Here is a 7,351-nt window from a genome sequence, read left to right as displayed (position 1 = left end):
ACATGTAATTATTATATTTTAAAATTTTTTTATTTTATTCAATAAAATTCACATTTACAGAAAAAATTGAATCAAGATTGGTGGAGCTAATTATGGCCATTGGATCAAATTTATTGAGAGATTTGTGAACCTCATCATGGATCCTATCATATCAAATAAGATTTTTTATTTTTTAGACACAAAATTGTGTTGTGGTCACCTTTTGAATTGAGTAGCTTCATTGGGTTTCTAGCAAAGGATCGGACTCAATTTCATCATCAAAACTCTGGATTAAAGAATTCAAGTGGCAGGCGAATGGGACACAATGAGCGGATAGAGAGGAAGATGCATTTTACGGAATTAATGCACTGATTTGCTAACCTGGGCAACTCTTAGTTTTCGCTTTAGAACTTCCTCAATCGCGCAATATTGATACTGAAAATCAAGAATCAATTAATTTGGCCTTCGCACAACACGTAAAATCATCAAATTTGCTTTGTCTGTTTCGTACTATGATTTAAATATGTTTTTAGAAAATGTATGAAATTCTTTTTTATTATTTTAAAGTTTTTATAATTAAAAAAACTGAAATTTATGCTCAGGTTTGTTTTGCGGAAATTTTATATTTTATGGAAAATATTTTTTATTTTTTCTAGTATTTGGTACATTCAAAAAAATATGTCAACAAAAAATAAAAACTAAGCTTTTAAAAAATATATGTTATTTTTTTAAAAAAATAAGTCATTTTCTAAATTTTAAATAGATTATTAAGATGTGAAAACACTTATATATACATAACATAAATACATACCATTAACTAATATTGCACCCAAATAATGAAAAATATTCTAAGAAAATTTCTATGCAGATTATTTTTTGCTAAATAAACGAAAACTTAATTTAAAATTAATTTTAATAATTTCTCACCAATATATTTAAGGTAAAATGGTGTTTTTTAATAATAATAATAATAATAATAATAATAATAATAATAATAATAATAATATAAAGAGTAATATCAAACGGATCCAAATTCGTTCAAAATTTTTGTTGGAAAATTTAATTAGCACCACTTAATACTTTTCATGGTATAATATTTGAATTGAAAATTTAAATGAAATGCATTAATAATATAGAAAAAAAAAAGTTCATTTAAAAATGAAATCTTTAGTAATTGGAGAAAAATTTTACAATTTAGTCCTTTCAAAAATAATCTCAATTATCCCAACACAAACAATTTTTTTTCAAATAAACATATCAATCTAACAACAATTATAACTACATAATGATTTACATACTGATATAATGTAGCTCACTGACACTGATAATAGACTAATAAAGTAAATGCTGTCATATAATCATATATAAACAGGCAAATACATTTATGATATAAATGATGTCTAAAAATTGTTAAAAATGGAACTAATAGCACTCACATGATTGATTTGTAAAAGCCATTACAACTAGGAAGGAAACTGCAAAAGCACACATACTGATCATAAGTGGGGAATGGCTGGCTTCTACCTTGTTCTTCATCTGCAAAATGAAATTTATTGAGTCAAAGAGGGAAAGTGGAGAATAGGGAAGAAGAGATTGTCACACTGGCACATATATGCATATTACAATTAAGAGCTAGCAGTTTCTGTTGTATGACTGCTTGCATCTTTCTGGAGTCCTTGGAGGATAGCAATACTGCGGTGAGTTTGGGCAAACTTTTGGCGTATCACTGCTATCCTGCGGGATAACTCCAATTTTAACATTAGCGGCAAGCATTCGGCTACTATAAATGCTAGCGTAGGACTCCATAAACGACTCCAATTCCAAGTCGTCCGAGATGAAGCAATCATCTCGGCCATTGCAATGGAAAGTGTTGTTGCTCTTGGCAAGAAGAGCAGCTCGACAGCGATTTGTGTAGAGAAGTATAAATAGAGCAAATAATGCAAGAGGGAATTTTCTCAAAATTGTATTAGGAATGCCCATTTTTTGTTTCAAACTTGCAAGCTCAACCCTCTTTTGCCACTTTCATCTACCAAACTTGCACACCTTAATTATATATATAATGGAGAGAGAAGGAACGAGCCATGCTGATCCAAAATTGTCACTCGTCAAAAGCCAATATAATAATAAAATAATATTTGATAAGCATAGTAAGTCTGAGAAATCATGCAGTATTTTCTAAATGTGAAAATGAACTTTATTAATTGTTAAAAATGGATATATAATAATTTCTAAAATTAAATTCAAACTATTTCATGTGAAATAACAGTTTCACGCATAATCGTACTGAATTTACTATATTATTTATAATTTTTTATTATATTAATAAATTATGAATTATACTTAGAATAAACAGATAAAATAATATTCTAGTTGAAAGCAATGTAGGATCTCAAGCAATTTAACAAATAATTGTTAAATTGAATATTTATATTTAAATTTGAATACTTATTATACAAATTTACTCATTATACACATTTGAATTAATTTTGCATAAATTTTGATATAAATATTTAATCTAATAATTATAAATACTACTACATAATATATTTAAGACAATATTGAAAATCGCTATAATTTATGTTTAAATCATAATTATAAGTCAATAGTAGTGATTTAAAAACCCTACATTTATCTCCGTTGCTGTATCATAAAGTAACAATTTGATTATGTTTTTGCAACGGATAAAAAATGTTACCTTAAATAGGTATAAATCACTGTTGTTGTACTAATTTTACTAGCAAATTTGTTAAATTTATGATATAATTTATTAATTATTTTATAATTAATGGTTTTGAACTGTTATAAAATTATTCTCTTATATGTTTAAAGATAATCATTTTGTACCTTTTGCTAAAGAACTGTCACCTTAAATCTAATATGCAATAATAAAAACTCATTTTCATATGAGATTGAACATATATTAGATGATTTTCTCAGTATATGGGAATCATACATGTCGTTTGCTACTTTATTTTTCTCCCATGAGTTGAGAATTGGATTCTGCCTTGTAGACAGAGGAAAGAAAATTCATTTTTCTCCTACGAGTTGAGAATTGGATTCTGCCTTGTAGATGGAGAAAAGAAAAATTAGTCAAAATATATAGTTTCTTCTTTCTTTACGTCCATAAAATTATGTTTTATTTTACATTAATTAATCAAGTTAGCAAAAGCACACACTCACATTTAACTATTATGGCGCCCTTGTCCATATGAATCATTCTATCAAAATCAAAAGCAACAAACCAACAATTCATTTTTTTTTCCCCAGGGAAAAGGGGAACAAATCAACTGGAAAAATTGGTCGGAGAAAAAACAACTCCCATCATGTCCTATAGGCCATTCTATCAAAAGCAACAAAGCAGCGAGGCATTTTTAACCTTTTTCTTTTCGACGGAATCAATAGAGTAAACTTTATTATTATTATTATTTATCATTTAATAAACTACTTAAATTGTAACACTCTAAAATTTCTAAAATCTATACATAAATAATTAAAAATGAGAATCTTTAGAAAAATTTTACGCAAGCGCAATGATTTTACGAGGCGAAAAGAAATTTTAGCACTATTAAAATATTTACATCTAATAATTAATATTATATAAATTTTATATACTTTTATCAATTAAATTAATTGAAATTAAGGCCCAAAGTTAAATACATATATATGAAGGGAAAATGGTTACGGAAACAAAACCAAGTCTCGTTAGAAAGGGTAAGAAACTTAAATTTGAAACTCATAATCAGGGTTAAAAAGACTAATTAATAAAAACATTAAAAAAAAAAAGAACAAGAAACATAAAAAGAGTATCAAAAATAAGAAGTAAAGAGTATCAAAAATAAGAAGTAGGGTATAAAATAGACTTGTTTTGTCAAAATTTTCGTATGTTATTAATAAAATGAATTCGGTTTATGGAAACGGGATTAATAACTACCGCGGGTGAATGCCATTGACGGCAATCTGGAGAGTACTCAAGGGATTGCTATGTTTTGAGACAAAATGAGATAATAAGCATTTAAACAATTTATCAATATAATGTGAATTTGAATTTATTTATTAAAATAATATTTATCAAAGAAAATGTTAACCAAAAAAATTACTGAGAAAGCATTTAAATAAGAAAACGTCGGCACATGCATGTGAGATTCTCCGTTACGAGAGGAAATACATGGCTTTACAAAGTGCCAATACGAGTTCATTCAATGTCTATATAAAGAGATCACACACCTTACAACTAAGTATGTTTCTTCTTTTAATCAATTTTATATTATGCTTCTAGGTGCCTTTGAGGATGTGGGTATTTGAGATTTAAAGATTTAGATTTCTCAATGTTGATTTATTATATAAAGAAGAATCATGTTCTTCTTTCTCTCTCTTTTTTTTTTTGAATTAATTTTAATTTAATTATGTTTAGTTTGAACTCAATTTGAGGTTTAATTATGCTGACATGATATTTCTCTTAATTATTAATGATGAGTTTAATGAGAGAGTGTAATTACTATAATATTTAATGTATAGGGTATAATTGCTAAAATTTTTAATTTAGAGTTTAATTATAAAAATTTGAAAAATTTAATTATATATATATATAAGAGTTGCTTGCGAAGAAAACATAAAAAGAAAACTTAAATATATGGAAGGTTTCTAAAGTCGTTGCTTATTAGAATTGAAATTCAAAATTGACAACCAAGTAGATAAATTGTATAATTGATTAAAAATTATTATGTGTGTCTAATCCTTAAATAAATAATTAAATGTATTTTTTTATTGTAAAGGAAAAAATATATATTAAATGATTTTTAATTATCAATAATTAATAAAGTTAAAAATTATGCATACTGGTCACGGGAGGGGTGGGGCACGAAGACTTGTACATGTCGTTGGCAGAGGTCAAGTCTTTCTTGTAGAAAAGTCAGTTTCAACTTCTTACTAACGCAACCTAACCAAGGACTAGGAGTGAGCTGGTCTTCGATAGAGACCCATTTTTGGCCGAACTTTTGATGAGCGCTGGCGGCTTCTCAGCATAACAGAGTCGACATATCAAAATCCAAATAAATAACCCACTTGTTGTTTGTCTTTTTAAAGAGGGAAAATTGACATAAACCCGTGATTAATGGGGCACGGAAGGAAGACTCTAAAGTCTTTTCAATCAAAGAAAACAAAAATGATGGAGACAAGACATGCATGTGAGATTCTCTGTTATGAGAGGAAATACATGGCTTTACAAAGTGCCAATACGAGTTCATTCAATGTCTATATAAAAGAGAAAACACACCTTACAACTAAGTATTTTTCTTCCTTTAATCAATTTTATATTATGCTTTTAGGTGCCTTTATTGATTTAGGCTCTTTCTATTGTCTTATAAATCCATACTCGTAAGAAAATGTTACAACATCATCAATATATTTTTAATGAAACGTAATTCCAAAAATTAAGGAAGGATTTTCAATCCTAAATATACTTAGGTTTCATTTGTTTTATAAAAAATATTTTTTTATAAAATTATTTTTTTTATTTTCTAGTATTTAGAGTACTCAATAAAATAAGTTAATAAAAAATATTTTTTAATTAAAAAAAAATAAGTAATTTTTAAGGAAAATAACTTTTTTTTTAAAAAAATAATTTTTTAGACTTTGATAATCTTATATTGAAAAAAGAAAATACTTATATATATATATGTGTGTGTAATAATACATAACATTAATTTAATATTATAACAAAATAATAAAAAATATTTAATATTTCAAATTTTTAAATAATTATTTTATGTAAAAATTATAATATTTTATTATATTAAATATTATGAAAATTAAATTGAAATTTTCTGGATTTTCAAAATCGGATTCTGATTTTTTGAGACACTTAATTTTATCGATTTTTAAAAAAATTAATTTAAAGACCACATAGCAAGTTTAAAAATATATTTGAACTCCACAAATTTTTTTAAGTTTTTGTAACTTTTTTTTTGAAATTTTTTGACCTCATTTTGAGTTTCCGGACAGAGTAAAAATTAAATTTTCGGTAACTTGAATCTAACTGGCCGAATTGAATTGGATCAAATTAGACCAATTGAATGGAACCAGTCCCCTTACTTTTTATTCTCCCCTCCCTCGCGTGATCTGCCCCCTCCCCCTTTTCTTCCTTTTTCCTCTCTCTCCTTCCTCCCCCATTGCTGGCCCGCTGTCCCCCTCCCTCCCCCACAAGCCAGCGCACCCCAAGATGCCATCCCCCCCTTCAGTCGCCCCTCCAATGACCGAAAAAAGGCCCCAAAACTCCCTTCCTTTGCCACGCTCCATTTCAAATTCCAGGCTCAATTCCAGCTGATCCGCGCATCAATTGAATCGGGTCTTGTATTCATTGCTTTACTCCTCGAGAGCTTTCCATAGACATCTAGAACACCAATTTTTATAGGGCGGTTTGTGAGAATCAAGCCCAAAAAATTTTAGCCCATTTTGACTTTTGGGTTAGATTTCTCCCAAATCGAGAACTTCACGAGAATTCCGAAACCAGCAGCACACTCTAATCGACGAGAACTTCGCAACGATATAAATTTCAAATTTTTCTAACACTGAAATTTTGATGGGTCCCATGAGCTTTGTAGTATTTTTTTTCGTGTCTTTAATGAGTCTGTTTAAGTATATAAAAATTATATTTTAACTCCTGATGTTGTGAGTTTCACGTAGGTATTTTCATTTTGTGAAAATTCTATAGATGATCAGTAATGCATTTTCGATCCGGACAGGTAAGCTGCCGGATCAACCCAGGAAGCAGGTCAATATTGTAGTTCTTCTTACAATTTTCAGAAATCCTAGATGCGTTTTAAGTGTCAAAATTGGCATAGATAAACCCGAATTCCAAATTGCCTTATTCACCTAATGTCGAGTTTAGGATAAAAATTTATAAAATATTCTTGAACAACTAAAAAATTATAATTTCTTTTGTAATAGCCTAATAGTATTGTTAAGGACTGCGAGACATGATTATAGAATTTTCAGAGTTAATTTGAATGGTTTTTGCAGAATGTTAATTCTAGGCATTATAACTGAATTATCAGATTGCTTGAGTTTTGTCTGATTTGGCGGGCCCAAGAGGGGCTATGTGATATTGAAATGTGGACTTGATACCTTGGGTTGTAGAAGTATTGTTTGAGTTACTTTGTTGGTTAGGTAGGTCTTAGGCATAAGAAAAACCTTGTTGGATTTTCGGTATAAATTAGGGTATTTTTTGACTCTTTAAATTCTTATTTTGTGTTAATACTGATAAATTCATAATATAATTGTTTAGGTGATCAGAGTTAGCCTTCTTCTTCTGCTCAACCTCTATAGTAATCTCTGGTTGATCTGTGAGTAGATATTGATTTTATTTATAATTTTA

The 7,351-nt window shown here is 28.2% G+C and overlaps 1 long non-coding RNA gene across 1 annotated transcript; it reads right to left on the bottom strand.

Annotated features, from left to right (window-relative positions):
• Window positions 1-1,307: 1,307 nt before the first annotated feature.
• Window positions 1,308-2,134, bottom strand: LOC110657692 (uncharacterized). The gene is made up of 2 exons (XR_002495423.2): window positions 1,603-2,134; window positions 1,308-1,515 (listed from the first exon to the last, which is right to left on the bottom strand). It is a non-coding gene; the product is annotated as an uncharacterized LOC110657692 (long non-coding RNA).
• Window positions 2,135-7,351: the final 5,217 nt, after the last annotated feature.

This window comes from Hevea brasiliensis, chromosome 9, assembly GCF_030052815.1.
Source record: "Hevea brasiliensis isolate MT/VB/25A 57/8 chromosome 9, ASM3005281v1, whole genome shotgun sequence".
NCBI classification, from domain to species: domain Eukaryota; kingdom Viridiplantae; phylum Streptophyta; class Magnoliopsida; order Malpighiales; family Euphorbiaceae; genus Hevea; species Hevea brasiliensis.
This window is presented reverse-complemented; position numbering and strand designations above follow the sequence as displayed.